The sequence below is a fragment of the Sus scrofa genome, chromosome 12 (assembly GCF_000003025.6).
Source record: "Sus scrofa isolate TJ Tabasco breed Duroc chromosome 12, Sscrofa11.1, whole genome shotgun sequence".
NCBI lineage: Eukaryota > Metazoa > Chordata > Mammalia > Artiodactyla > Suidae > Sus > Sus scrofa.
Genome location: NC_010454.4, coordinates 15942989 through 15955988, shown reverse-complemented (window position 1 = coordinate 15955988; position 13000 = coordinate 15942989). Strand labels below are relative to the sequence as shown.

The window sequence follows — 13000 nt, the reverse complement described above, 5'->3', positions numbered from 1 at the left end:
TGAACCCACTGCACCACTCCCTGGTATCTTTAAATTTAAATACCTTCTTTAAATTTAGATACCTCCTCCAGGACAAAAATATGTACGATGTGAGAATCAGTGCCCCTGGACAAATGATGCCCGAATATGGTTGTGGAGATTGAATGTGGGAGTGGGTGTTAGAAATAGGGTTTCTAGTCTGAGCTTCTTTTAGTGATTTAATGGAAAAACAAAAAACAAACAAACAAAAAACTTTGTTTAGTGTGAAATGTATACCCTTTGCCGGCTATCTGACTCAAAGGAGAAAGTCACAGGGCAAATGGCTATTTCCTGCGGGCCCCCACCCCACAAGCACTGAAACCAGAGAATTGCAGGATGGGAAGGAACCTTGGAGGTCAGGTCGAATCATGTCTCTCTTTGGAGATACTGGTGGCATTGTCTTGCTCTCCTTGCCTCCGAATCACGGAGAGGAATGTTGGGAAAACACTGACTCCTGGACCCCCATCTCGGAGAATCAGATTCAGGTGGTCTGGGGCGTCAGTATTTTAAAAATCCCCCGGGTGATTCTAGTGCATGGTCTGGGCTCTGAATGCAAAAACAACCCCTTCACTTTACGGATGAAACAGAGGCTAATGAGTTAAGTGACGCACCTCGGTCCTACAGGTCGTTTGAAGTAGAGTAGGGTCCAGAATCCGGAAATTGTTTTCTTCCCCATCTCATATACAGAGAAACATTTCAATAATACCGTCACAAGTGTTTTTCCCACTTGGTCCCAGAATTATTCTCATTCCCAACTGAGATACATTACCCAGTTCAACCAAGATTAGGCAGAAACTTCTAGTAAAGACTCTGAACCTGGAGTTCTTGTTGTGGCTCAGCGGAAACGAATCTGACTAGCATCCATGAGGACACAGGTTCGATCCCCGGCCTTGCTCAGTGGGTTAAAGATTTGCTGTTGCCATGAGCTGTGGTGTAGGTCGCAGATGTGGCTCGGATCCCCGCGTGTTGCTGTGGCTGTGATGTAGGCTAGCAGCTACAGCTCCGATTGGCCCCCTAACTTGGCCCTAAAAAGACAAAACAAAACAAAACAAAAGACTCTGAACGCTTATTTCCCAGAAAATCTCCAGGAGTGATAACTTTGAAGTGATTCTGATCTGGGGCAATGACCCAAGGTGCCTCTCATTGGAGGTTCAATCAGGATCAGAAACTCTGTACTTACGTAGGGTTTTAGTGGAAAGGATAGGGAGGGAGCCCAAAGAGGCGAACATCTGAGTCGGATCAGGCTTTTCTTCATTGACTCACAGCTGGAGCAAGTGGGTCATCACCAGGGCCTCCCACGAACACACAGCCAAGCGCCGAGCAGCAAACGCACGTGCGCAAAGTGGGCTGGGGCAACTCAGCGCCTGGGAGGGCGACCACGGACACCCACTCCCGTCCTCTTCCAAGGTACGATGATGCAGGTGCTGTGCCCCGATGGTTCAGATGCTCGGGAAGACAGAAATGCAGGTCTGTGTTTGTTTCTGTTTTTACGAAATATCCTGATTCGTGAATGCTGGCAACCAATTCAGTTTTTAGAAAAAACTGTAAGGGTCAAACAAAGTCCCCCACTCCCATGAGGTCTCTTCGACCTGGAAGCATTCCAAGTGCAAACGTTTAGTTAAATCTAAGCCTTCTTCTTACTCAGCATTGAGCTTTATGGGTTTACAAAATATTGGTCTAACACCACCCTGCCTACTTTTGCCCAGGCCCTGTGACGCTGATGAAACAGGCACGTACCAGATGGAAAAATGGCACAAAAGCAGAACCTCAGTTCCTATTACAGTTTTATTCATTTTACTCGCTGTCCGCGTTATTTTTTTTTGGGGGGGGGGTGGCACCTGGGACGTGTTATACCTTTTTATAAGGAAATTGCAAGTAAAGGTCATTACAGTTCCTAAAATCTAGCATTATTTATTTCTAAATTCTTTTTGAACATAGAGCACGTCAGGCTATTATTAGCACTGCAATGGGATAGGCTAGTTCTGTTCCTCAAGGCTGTGTAAGGAAAATGGCATTCATTCACTGGGAAGTGGAGTGGAAGTTTCCATTGAAGTCCTGGGGCAACCTCTTAGCCAATGAAGTGATCATCCAAATTAAGAATTAGAAGACTCTTGCCACATACTTCATCTCAAAAAGAAAACCTTCTGGATAAGTACACAGTGTGACACTGACAACCCTTGATTTCAGATAATCTGAGGTGTGAAGTCTTTTTAGTTAACTTAAGAATTGATGCTAAATTACCTTTTATTCCAAAGTATTCATACAGCAGAAATAAATGTAAGTTATTTGTGAAGCATATTGGAGAGTAAGGTGACATATGTATGGCATTTGTATCTTGGCTATTCTCCCTACACATAACCTTGAATTTTGCCATGCTTCTTTTCTTCAACGTAAAAGGCTTAAAATTAGAATCTGTACGTGTGAGAATCTGTTTCAGGTATATTTCTGTGAAGAACTCCACTGTCCTCAAATAACCAGAGGTGGGTAACAGTTTCTGACAAACGCTGAAGAGAACAGGATTAAACAGGAATTAGAACAATTATATTTTCTTTATCTAAAACCTTCACATCTTTGGAAAGCTGCTTGGTTTCTATTTTGAGCCATGCTGCCCACATATCTTAACAGAATTTTTGCATAACTTTGCTCTTCCTCTTTTTATCTCTGTTTGGGTGTATTTATTATTTCATAGGTGATGATGCAAAGCTCATTAAAAGGTCCGTTTATATTCTTGTTATCTGCATTGGGATCTAGCTGTTTTTCTCCTACTGTTTATAGAACCTGCACTGTAATATTCAGATTTGCTGGCAACAGGCCCTTTCTGACACCGGATGCATCCCATTCCCCTCTGTGACTCTATTTATGGGCGTCTATGTGATTTACTCGAGACTAATAAAGGCAGTGCAGAAGGAAGGGTCGTGGATTTATCCATCCATGGAATTTTATCGCTTTCAGAGGGAGTTTTTTCTTAGGTTCTTTTTTTTTTCCCCCTCAATTTAATTAAAACAACCACCAAAAAAAAAAAGCGTTAGTCCAAATGAGTGACAGTTGGCAGATCTGCATTATTCAACTGGAGGGAGTCCAGAGTTTCTGATGCTTGGAGATGGACAAGTAATTACCTCCTGTCTGTGACTATTTTCTACCAGGCTAAGCCCAATGTTTATTGTAAACTATCTGCCATTAAAAGCTGTAATAGCAAGCCTTATGTTCCCACACCATAAATTTGACTTGCACTGTTTTTTTATTTACCTTCGTGTTTTATTATATTCTTCGAAATGTTTCATTATAAAGGAAGATAACAGAAGAATGAAAATTGAGTGAATTCCAAATTCATGCTTAAAAAAAGATATGCTTAACATGTATACATTAGCATATATATATGTATATATATGTGTATATATATACATATATATATATATATTTGCATATACTCAGATAGCCCTGATGGCCACTTTCTGGATATTGGCAGCTTCCATGTAACTATTAGATGCAGTTGTTGTTAGTACGTCACTTGTTAAATGGTCCAAAAAATAGTCTAAAAAATAATGTTTAACCAGACCACCACATAGGTCCAGGGCAGTGGTTCTCAAATTTTTTGTTCTCAGGCCCCTTTATACTCTTAAAAATTTTTTTGAAGACCCCAAAGAGCTTTTTTTGGGGGGCAGTTATATCTATCAATATTTACTGTATAAGAACTGAGATGATTAAAAATATTTTAATTTTTAAAGCCCATTCCATGCGACATTGGATAACATTTCAAAAGAAAAATAACTATTCTCTTGAAAAAATGTAGTGAAAGTTTTAGATTTTGTGTGACTTAATACAGAACAAATTCTCACATCTGCTTCTTCATTAAATCTGTTGTGATATGTTGCTTTGATTAAAGTATATGAAGAAAGGAGTTCCCATCATGGTGCAGCAGAAACAAATCTGACTAGGATCCATAAGGACGCAGGTTCAATTCCTGGCCTCGATCAGTGGGTTAAGGATTCGGCGTTGCTGTGAGCTGTCGTGTAGGTTGCAGACATGGCTCAGATCTGGCGTTGCTGTGGCTCTCGTGTAGGCCGGCAGCAACAGCTCCCATTTGACCCCTAGCTGGGATCCTCCATATGCTACAGGTGGGGCTCTAGAAAAACGGAAAAAAAAAAAAAAAAATGCGTAAAGTATATGAGGAGAACCTGGGCCTACACAGATCACGTAATTGGAAAAGAGGGTGTTTTAACAGGCTTTTCAAATAATTAAGAATATGCTTCTTTGATCCCAACAAGTGGTAGTTTCTTAAAGATTAGTTGCAATATCAGTGAACTTTTTTTTTTTTTAAACTAACAGACTTTACTTTTTAGAGCAGTTTGAAGTTTTCAAAAAAAATTGAGCAGGTACTACAGAGAGTTCCCATATACCTTTTCCCCCACTCAGTTTCTTCTCTTGTTAAAGCTTTGCATTAAGTGTGGTATGTATGTTCCAAGCGATGAGCCAAATGTGGCGTATAATTCTGTGGGTATTGACAAATGCATGTAACCACCATTAGTTTCACTGACCTAAAAATCATTGTGTTCCATCTACACAGCCCTGCTCTTCTTCCCTCGAACTTCTGGTAACCACTGATCTTTTCCCGATCTGTAGAGTATCACCTTTTCCAGAATACCTTACAGTTGGGAACATAAAATATATACCCTTTTCAGACTTGGCTTCTTTTACTAAACAATATACATTTAATATTCCTTATGTCTTTTCGTGCCTTGATAACTCATTACTTTTTATAGCTGAATAATATTCCATTGAGTATATTACTGTGTGTTATCTATTCACATTTAAGTGGCTGTACCATTTTGCATTCCTAACAGCAATGAATGAGATTTCCTATTGTTCTACATCCCTGCTAGCATTTGGTATTATCAGGTTTTTTTTTTTTTTAAATGTTAGCCATTTAATACATGTGTAGTAGTATCTCATTCTGATTTGCAATTACTGAGTGACGTATGATGCTGAGCATCTTTCCATGTGCTCATTTGCTGTGTTTTCTTTGGTGAGGTGTCTACTGAGATTTTTTACTCATTTTTTAATTGGGTTGTTTATTACTGTTGAGTTGGACGAGTTCTTTGTATATTTTGGATACTAGTCTTTTATCAGATATACGTTTTGTAAATATTTTCTCCCAGTCTGTGGCTTGTCTTTTCCATTCTCTAAAATCAAGGGCCCTTTCATACTGGTACAGTTTGGTGTCACTGCCTTGATTTATGCCCAGATACCAGCAGTTTCACTCACCATTGTTGTGTAACATCAGTGCAGGTTTCAACACAGAGAAAAGGCAAGTAGCATCTTGGTATTATTATAAAGATAGTTTTAATTTTATGGGCACCCCTGAAAGGATCTCAGGAATCTCCAGGGCCCCCAGACCACACTTTGAGAACCACTGGCTTAGAGCAAAGAGATGCAACCCATACTATTTAGTTCAAGCCTTAGAAAGACCAAATAGAATGAGACATCTCCAGTTCCCAAATGTGAAATGTGAGCTTCGTTTTCTGCAAAATGATTTAGAAAGCACAGAAGAAATATTACGCACCGAAGTCAGTGTTCTAATTCATTGGGCAGAGTCAATTTTGTTTAGATTTTTTTCCCCCAGTGATTCCTGGCAGGATATCATTCTTATTTTTCAAGGAATACATCATGTGTGTATGCGTGTGTATAAATATATCACCTAAAGTTTGTGAGACAATGAATGTCTCTTAATGGCCAAAAAACTGGTATATGATGCCTAGTAATGGGCTTATAATATATTTGTATATACGGAAAATATGTGCAGGCCTCAACTTTTTCCTTTCTTTGTCCACTCCTCCACCCATGCCCAACAAGCATAGAAATGGGGGAAGAACTCTAGCTCTGCAAACCAGACAGACCTGGATTTGAATTTTGGCTGTGTCATCTTGTTTACCTTCTCCGAGGCTTTTATTCTTGTAAAAGGGAAATGACATCATTGCCAAGGTTGTGAAGATTATATAAGACATAGGTAAAGGGTCTAGAACCTATAGGTATCACTCAAATAACCAACATCATCATCAAAAGTCATCCCTTGCGTTTTTAGCAGATCCATAGGCTGTTATTTTCTGGCTCAGATAATTATGCCTTAGTGTGTATTTACTGGAGAAAATACTTATGAGGTTTAGTGTGTATCTCTCTAGGAATACTATGTTTTCACAGGGACCAAAACCAGAGAAATAAACCCAGGATTGTTAACCCCAAGCAGCAGGACTAACGATGTGAATGAAAATGGGAAGCAGCTGGAACAGAAGCTACGGATGGGACCATAGGAGGTGTGAGGTGCAACTAATGAGGGAGTTGGGACCCATTCCAAGGCAACGGTCTAGTCATGGTCAAAAAATTTAGCATGAGAGCAAATGATGGGGTGTGTTCTAGAAGTAGTAGGAGCAGAGAATTGATGGCAAACCACCAGGGAAGGGCCACAGGGCTGTATGTGCCCAAACAGCATTCCCACATGAGCAAAATTCACTGTGTCTTCACTTCATCTAAAAGCATCTTAATGATGTTTTGGTGGTGACACGTTACATACCTTCTCTATCTATTATACCTTCTCTAGTTCCAGGTTAATGCTGGGTCAGGGTTACCAGTAAATAGACGCACAGCACGATGTTATTTATGGAGACTCCAGACCCTCCACCAAGGACCACAGCTTCAGGCCACTGAGGTTTTAAATGCTTTTCGGTCTAAGAATGACTTTTATTGTTTCACTCCTTTCAGACATAAAGCGTGATCACTGTAGAACATCAGGAAGTTGAAATTACCCATAGTCCCAGAGTTAACACTGGGATTTTGTTGTGACCAATGTCCTAATCATATTTGCACCCATACCTGGAAAGCTAAGTTCTTTCCATTATAAAGTGCAAATACCGATGGAGAAGGCATAGATCAAGGCTTTATCAATTAATAAGCTAATTTTTATTAATGGGAGTTCTAACTGTTGAGATTTTTAAGTGGTAAGAATCTTTGCTGCAATTAAGCCCACCCTGGGTAGAGAGTGAAATTGCAGTTCAGTCGCAGTGCAGTTATTCTTTCAGTAAACATTTGTTAGCGACCTGCTAGGTGGCTTGGCACTGCTGAGCCCTAGTGATAGAGAAATGAAAAACGAGCAAAACCCCAAACAGCTGACTCCCTTGTTTATTGCAGCGTTGTTTTCAGTAGGAAAAAAATGACATTTATTAACAACCTCAATGTTCATCAGGAAATTATGGCACAGCTCTTCAATAGCGTTCTTTAACAGAATCAAGTAACAGGGAAAGTAGAGTAGATATACTTCTCCATATTCTTTCCGTTAAGTTTAACTTAAAACCCTAGGACGTTACATAGAAAATGAAAGAAAACTCTGAAAGGTGGAGAAAGGGCACAATGGCTTGGGACTTTGGGACCTGAGGGACCGCATGGGGGTGAGTTTCTTGAATTTTCTTTTTTGCCTCATACACCCTCAGACTTGGCGCTGAACAAGCTAGCAACCTGGCAGTGCCAACAAGAGCAAACCAGAAATCTCCCAACAAAAGCCTGCTCTCTCTACCCAAAGGATGGGGAAGGGAGCTGCCTAGGAAGACAGAAAACTTTTAGACAACGTTAGGATCTGAATTCATATGTGGAAACCCTAACCCCCAAGGTGGTGATATTTGGAGAGAAGGCCTTTGGGAGGTAATTAGGGTTAGATGAGGTCATGAAGGTTTGGCCCTCCTGATGGGATGAGTGGCTTTATAAAAAGAGAGGAGAGAGTGAGAGATTGTTTGCTCTCTGCCAGGTGAGGACATAGCAAGAGGTGGCTGTCTGCAACCCAAGGGGAGAGCCCTCCCCAGACATTGACCCTGTTACACTCTGACCTTGGATTTCCAATCTCCAGAATGGTGGGAAAATAAATTTTGGTTGAGCCCCTGAGTCTACGGTATATATTTTGTTATAGCAGCCCAAGCAGACTAAGATTTTTGTATTGAAAAGTGGGGTGCTGCTGTTAAAAATATCTGTGTGTAGAAGCAGCTTTGGAACTGGATAATGGGTAAAGGCTGGAAGAGTTCTGAGGTGCATGTTAGAAATATAGAGTGATTTTGGTAATAGCTTGGACAGAAATGAGAAACAGGTGTTTGGAAACTGGAGGAAAGGCGATCCTTGTTATAATTTGGCAAAGAGCTTAGCTGAACTGTGTTCTACTGTTTTGCGGAAGGTAGACCTTCTGGATGATAAAATTGGACATTTAGCTGAGATTTCTAAGGAAAGCACTGGAGGAGAAGCTTGATTCCTCCTGAATACTTACAGTGAAATGTGGAAGGGGAAAGATGACGAAGGAATTATTAAGCCAAAGAGGAACCAGCACTTTGAGATTCGGAAAATTCTCAACTTATCCATCTTGCAGAAAATGAGAGAGGTTGTTCTGAAGAAAACACTGGTAGTGTGGCTGAGCACGTGTTTGTAAAGAGTCGTGGATGCAGTTCATGGACCTCATCAGCTATTTCAGCAGAAGCCATGAGTAGAAATGGGGTTATACCAGCAAAAACACTGCCAATTTGAATTAAAGGGCACATTAAAAAATGAGGTGACATGAAGAAAGGCTATCGCATTTGCTTGGATCTTCCAGGACAAGACCATAGAGCTATTTGGTTGGAAGTGTGTGCTATTCAAAAAAAGGTGATGGGAGGGGGAGGGAGTGGGAGGGATCGGGAGCTTGGGCTTATCAGACACAACTTAGAATAGATTTACAAGCAGATCCTGCTGAATAGCATTGAGAACTTTGTCTAGATACTCATGTTGCAACAGAAGAAAGGCTGGGGGAAAAATGTAATTGTAATGTAGACATGTAAGGATAACCTGACCCCCTTGCTGTACAGTGGGAAAATAAAAAAAAAAGGGGGGGGGGAGAAGAAATCTGAAGGCAATTCAGAAATCACCTGGGTTTCAACAAGCCACATGGCTTCTGACTGAGGCCTGGGGTATAAGGCCCCCTGAATCCTTGAGGGCAGGATCCCTGCCTGGCAGAGCCAGGAGGACCACTGACTCAGTGGGGCCAGAAGCAGAGCATGGAACCAAAGATTATCCTCAAGCCTTAAGATCTTAAGATTTCCCTTGCTGTGCTTTGGGCTTGCTTCAGATCCTTCATCCTTTCCTCTTTCCTGTTTCTCCCTTTTGGAAGAGAAATATCTGTCGTATGCCTTGGAGCATCTATAAAACACAACAGTTAACATTTTGTTTTTTATTTTTATTTTTTTGTCTTTTTAGGGCCACACCTGTGGCATATGGAGGTTCCCAGGCGAGGGGTTGAATTGAAGCTGTAGCTGCCGGCCTGTGCCACAGCCATGCCAGATCTGAGCCGTGTCTGCAACCTATTCCACAGCTCATGGCAACGCTGGATCCCTAACCCACTGAGCGAGGCCAGAGATCAAACTAGTGTCCTCATGGATACTAGTCAGATTTGTTCCCACGGAGCCACAATGGGAACTCCTAACATTATATTTAATGGTGAAAGACTGTAGCTTTTCCCTTAAGATTGAAACACGGTCAGGATGTCTGTTCTCATCACTCTTCTTAAGTATAGTGCTGGAAGGTCTAACCGATACAGTAGGGAAAGAAAATTAAAGGCATGTGAATTAGAAAGGAAGGAATAAAAAGGCCCTAATTTGCAGATGACAGGATTGTCCACTTAGGAAATCCCAAAGAACTTGCCCCCCCCAAAAAAAAACACCCAAACCAAACAAACAAAATCCTTACAGAACAAATAAATGAGTTCAACAAGGGTGTGTGATGTATTTGATTTTTATATTTTGATTTTATATTTCTGTATACTAGTAATGAACATATGGCTACCAAAATTAAAAATATACTACTATTGGAGTTCACACTGTGGCACAGTGGGTTAAGAATCTATCTACAACAGCTCAGGTTGCTGTGGAGGCCTGGGTTTGATCCCTGGCCTGGTGCAGTGGGTTAAAGGATCTGGTGCTGCTGCGGCTGTGTGTAGGTTGCAGGTGTGGCTCAGATTCAATCCCTGGCCTGAGAATGTCTATATGCCATGGGTGTGGTCATAAAATAGCAAAAATAAATAAATTTAAAAATAAAATACTCTTTTTTTTCCCCCTGTCCCTGATTTTTTATTAAACTTATTTCTTGAGTAAACTTTTTTTTTTTTTTTTTTTTTTTTTATTATTTTCCCACTGTACAGCAAGGGGGTCAGGTCATCCTTAGATGTATACATTGCAGTTACAGTTTTTTCCCCCACCCTTTCTTCTGTTGCGACATGAGAAAAATACTCTTAACAATCTCTCAAAAAAAAAAAAAAAAAAAAAGCCTAGGTATAAATCTAATAGAACACACATAGGACTTATAAACTATACAATATAAAGAAAGATAGCAAAGAAGGTCTAAATAAATTGAAAGTTATACCATCATCATGAATTGGAAGACTCAGAAAAGATGTGAATTCTCCTCAGATGGATATAAAAGTTTAAAGTAATTCCTATCAAAATCCCAGGAAGTTTTTCTTTTATAGATAAGAATGTTCTAACATTCATATGGAAAATCAAAACAAAAAGCCAAGTTATCTTCAAAAAAGAGGAATAAAGTGGGAGCAGTCCACACAAGTTCAAGACTTGCTCCATAGATGTAATGATTAAGATTGCATACTCTAGGCAATGAGACACATTAGACACATATTAATGGAATAGAAAAGAGGTTCTAGAAACAGACTGACAAGTAGGCCAAGTGATTTTTTACAAAGACGCAAAAGCAATTCAAAGGAGGAAAACCTTTTCAAGAAATGGTGCTAAAGCGAGTAGACAACCATAGGTAAAAACAAATTTTTAAAATCTCAATTTTCTATTAAAAACTCAAAAAGGATCACAAACTTAAATATGAAATGTAAAGCCATAAGGCTTTTAAAAAAATAGGACATTTTTGAAATGTATGGCTAGGAACAGAGTTCTTAGATTTGATACCAAAAATAGGGTCCATAAAAGGAAAAACAGATAAATTATACCCCATCAAATTAAAAATTTTGCTCTGCACAGGACTCTGTTAAGAGGATAAGAAGACAATTCTGGACATGTTTCTACAGAGAAAGTATTTTTCAAGCCACATATCTGATATCTAGAACATATAAAGAATTTTCAAAACTCAACAGTGAAATAAGCAAAAATCCCATAAGAAGATGGCCAAAAGACGCAAAGAAGACATTAATGAGGGCAGATCTTATGGGTCGCTAGGGGTTAAGGATGTCTGGGGTTGGGAGAAGAGTGGGAGTGCTTATAAAAGGACAGCCTAGGAAATCCTTGCGGTGAAGGAAATGATCTAAATCTTTTTTTTTTTAATTCAGTATGCTTTTAAAAATTTTTTTATTTAAAAATTTTATTGGCATATAGTTGACTTACGGTGCTGTGTTAGCTTCAGGTGCACAGCAAAGTGCAGTTATGTGTGTGTATACACACATGTATATACACATTATTTTTCAGATTCTTTTCCCATATTGGCCTTCATAGAGTATTGAGTAATTTCCCTGTGCTGTTCAGAAGGTCCTCCTACGTATCTGTTTTATATACAGTAGTGTGTGTCTGCCACTCTCAACCTCCCAGTTTCTCACTCCCCCCAACCTGTCCCCGTTGGTAACCATAGTTTGGTTTTGAAATCTTTGAGTCTGTTTTTATTTTGAAATCTATGAGTCTGTTTCTATTTTGCAAATTCTTTCGTATCATTTTTATTAGCGTCTATATATTAGTGATCTCATATGATGTTTGTCTTTCTCTTTATGGCTTACTTAATCTTTAGGTCCATCCATGTTGCTGCAAATGGCATTGTTTTTATGGCCAAGTAATATTCCATTGAATATATACTACATCTTCTTCATTCATTCCTCTGTTGATGGACATTTAGGTTGCTTCCATGTCTTGGATATTGTAAATAGTGCTGCAATGAACATTGGGGTGCACGTATCTTTTTTAATTATAGTTTTCTCTGGATATATGCCCAGGAGTGGGATTGCTGGATTATATGGTAATTCTATATTTAGTTTTTTAAGGAACTATGCTCTGCATAGTGGTTGTACCAATCTACATTCCCATCAACAGTGTAGGAGGGTTCCTTTTTCTCCACACCCTCTCCAGCATTTATTGATTATAGACTTTTTGATAATGGCCACTCTGGCTGGTGTGAAGTGACGCCTTGCTGTAGTTTTGATTTGCAACGAATGTTCTGCATCTTGATTGTATCAATGTCAATATTCCGGTTGTGGTGGTCCTGTAGTTTTATAGGATGTAGGTACCGTTGGGAGAAACGGGGCAAAGGATATATGGGGTTTCTCTGTATTATTTCTTACAATGCATGTGAATCTACAATGATCTCAAAATAAGACGCTTAATTAAGTAGATAGAGTCTTGCTGCATGGGATATGACAGGTGTTCTAACAGAGTTCTCCAGCTTTGTCCCTACTCCAAGCCCTCCTCAGAAGACTGTTCAGCTGCTCGCCTTCAGTGGTCCCCCGTTGCCTCTATCTAGAGTATTCCATTCAGTGCTTATTGCAACTCTGTGAAGTGCTGTCAACCCCAGCTCTCTGTTGAGGAACCTGAGGTCAGTGAGGTGCTCTGACCTGCCCCAGGCCACACGGGTGCAAAGACTCTAAAGTCCATGCCTTAAACCACCCTCAAGATGCAGGAAATCACATTTTAATTAAAGTGGGAAAAAGCGTGGAGAAGAGAAAATGCTTCAGGCTTTCAGAGGACTCAGGTCGGAGCAAGCCCAATTTATATCTCCACCGGTCCCATCCTGCTTTGCTGGCTCTGCCCCAAAGGCCACTCCCTCCAGGAGGCCTTTCTAGAATTTCCAACCCAGGGACACCTTGCCCCCTCCTCTGAGACTCCCAGAACCTCGGTTCAGTGCAGTCTACACTGCTCACCCGTGGACCTCAGGGCCATGTGTCTATTGAAGATGATAAGCATGTACCCATGGGAGATCTGCATCC

General features: G+C 40.3%; 1 long non-coding RNA gene across 1 annotated transcript in view; it reads left to right on the top strand.

The window, feature by feature from the left end:
- The window catches only part of LOC110256166, a 36264-nt gene continuing 24316 nt past the window's right edge, over positions 1053 to 13000 (top strand). The window contains exon 1 of the long non-coding RNA XR_002337442.1: positions 1053 to 1485. This is a non-coding gene — a long non-coding RNA (uncharacterized LOC110256166). The remainder of the gene's footprint in view (positions 1486 to 13000) is intronic.